The following is a 2,408-nucleotide window of genomic DNA, read 5'->3' on the forward strand; positions in this document are numbered from 1 at the left end:
AGGTTCACAAGTGGAAATGCGTGGGTCTTCTGCATCTAGTAGTACCTTGTCTCCAACCTTAAGTTGATTTGGTGTGACATTGAGCTCGTCATGCCGTGGTTTTAGTTTATCATGTGTCCTTGGTTTATGTGTTCGCCATTCATCTAGTTCCTCGATTTGTAGTCTTTGTTCTTCATACATAGGTCTTTTGTTCTTGCTTGAACATGGCTCATGTAGGTTCTTCGACCTTATTTCCTGCAAAGTAGGTTGCACCACATGGTCAATTTTAGTAGAATGATTTATACAACCACCTTCAAGTTTAGATGTGTAACTCACATTACGAGCTTGAACAGTGATTGTTTCGTCTCCCACACGAAGTGTGAGTTCACCTGTGCCAACATCAATTATTGTTTCAGCGGTTGCTAAAAAGGGCCTCCCTAAAATTAAAGGAATGTTACTATCCTTCTCTATGTCTAGAACAATGAAATCAACTGGGAATATAAATTTGTCAATTTTAACGAGTACATCTTCAATAATCCCCCTATGAAATCTAATTGTTTTTTCGGCTAATTGAATACTCATCCTAGTTTGTTTGGGTTTCCCAAGACCTAGTTGCTTAAACATTTTGTAAGGCATAACATTGATACTAGCCCCTAAATCAGCCAAAGCATTATTAACATCTAGGCTACCAATTAAACAGGGAATCGTAAAACTCCCTGGATCTTTTAATTTTTTGGCCAGCTTATTTTGCAGTATGGTTGAGCAAACCATATTTAGCTCCATCTGCGATGCCTCATCCAACTTTCACTTATTTATTAAAAGCTCCTTTAGGAATTTGACTGCATTTGGCATCTGCGAAAGAGCTTCAATAAACGATAAGTTAATATGTAACTTCTTTAATAATTTAAGGAATTTACCAAATTGTTCGTCTGTGTGGTCTTTCCTTGTTGCATTGGAGTATGGCACATGAGGTTTGTACTCTTTACTTACTAGTTTCTGGTCATTGTGGTCCACCTCACCTTTACCTTTACTTACCACAGTTTCTTGCCTCGATTCTGGTTCAGGTGCAACTAACCCTTCCTCATCTTGAATGATAATTGCATTGAGTTGCTCCCTTGGGTTAGATTCAGTGTTACTCGGCAAGCTACCTTGTGGTCATTCAGATATCAATTTAGCAAGCTGACCTATCTAAGTTTCGCATCCTTGGATCGATGCTTGTTGATTCGTAAGCGCTATCTCGGTATTCTGAAAATGAGTCTCTGACACCGAGATGAATTTTGTTAGCATCTCTTCAAGGTTCGGCTTTTTCTCTTGTTGGTAAGTGGTTGTTGGAAGCCTGGAGGTGGTGCTGTTTGATTCCCTTGGCCTCCCTATGAGAAATTTAGGTGGTTCATCCATCTTGCATTCTAAGCATTACTATAAGGATTATTTTGAGATTGAGGATTATTACCCATGTAATTTAACTACTCATTCTCCATGTTGTGGCCATACGGTAGGTATTTTGAATTGCTTAATCCACCTCTATTTGGTTCGCACTACAGTACCGGGTGAACCTGTGAAGAACCAAGAAAGTTGTTAATTTTTCTGTTCAAAAGTTCTACCTGATTAGAGAGCATGGTGACCGAATCGACGTTAAAAATGCTGGCTGTTTTCATTGGTTTTGTCCTCATGACTTGCCATTGATAATTATTCAATGACATATCTTCTATAAGTTCATAAGCATCCTCAGGTGTCATATTATTTATAGTTCCACCAGTGGCTGCGTCAATCATCTGTTGAGTCGAGATTCAGGCCATTGTGAAACATTTGAACCTGTGGCCAGAGTGGTAACCCATGGTGAGGGCACATTCTCAACAGATCCTTGTATCTCTCCCATGCATCGTAGAGTGTTTCTAAATCCATCTGCACAAAAGAGGAGATATCATTACGTAATTTGGCTATTTTAGCAGGCAGAAAATATTTTAATAAAAACTTTTCAGTCATTTGTTCCCAAATAGTGATTGATCCTCGTGGTAACAAGTTTAACCACTGTTTAGCTTTATTCCTCAACGAAAAGGGAAACAACCGAAGGCGAATGGCATCATCAGAAAAGCCATTGATTTTAAAAGTGTCGCAAAACTCTAACAAATTTTCCAAGTGAACGTTGGGATCCTCGTCCTGCAAACCATCAAACTGAACAAACTGTTGGATCATTTGAATGGTGTTAGGTTTCAGTTCAAAATTATTTGTAGCAACAGTAGGCCTAACTATACTCGATTCAGTTCCTGTTAAAGAAGGTTTAGCATTATCATACATAGTACATGGAGCAGGATTCTGATTAGTAGCAATTACAGGAGGTAGCGGATTTTCTTGGGTTTCAACCATCTCCTCGGTTGTGGTTGAAGTATCATCCTCTTACTCTTCCTTTCTGTATCGTAAGCTTCACCTTA

The 2,408-nt window shown here is 38.9% G+C and overlaps 1 non-coding gene across 1 annotated transcript; it reads left to right on the top strand.

The window, feature by feature from the left end:
* The first annotated feature begins 1,807 nt into the window (after window positions 1-1,807).
* LOC121228523 (small nucleolar RNA R71) lies at window positions 1,808-1,914 on the top strand. Its single transcript, XR_005926099.1, has one exon. It is a non-coding gene; the product is annotated as a small nucleolar RNA R71 (small nucleolar RNA).
* Window positions 1,915-2,408: the final 494 nt, after the last annotated feature.

This window comes from Gossypium hirsutum, chromosome A04 (assembly GCF_007990345.1).
Source record: "Gossypium hirsutum isolate 1008001.06 chromosome A04, Gossypium_hirsutum_v2.1, whole genome shotgun sequence".
NCBI classification, from domain to species: Eukaryota; Viridiplantae; Streptophyta; class Magnoliopsida; order Malvales; family Malvaceae; genus Gossypium; species Gossypium hirsutum.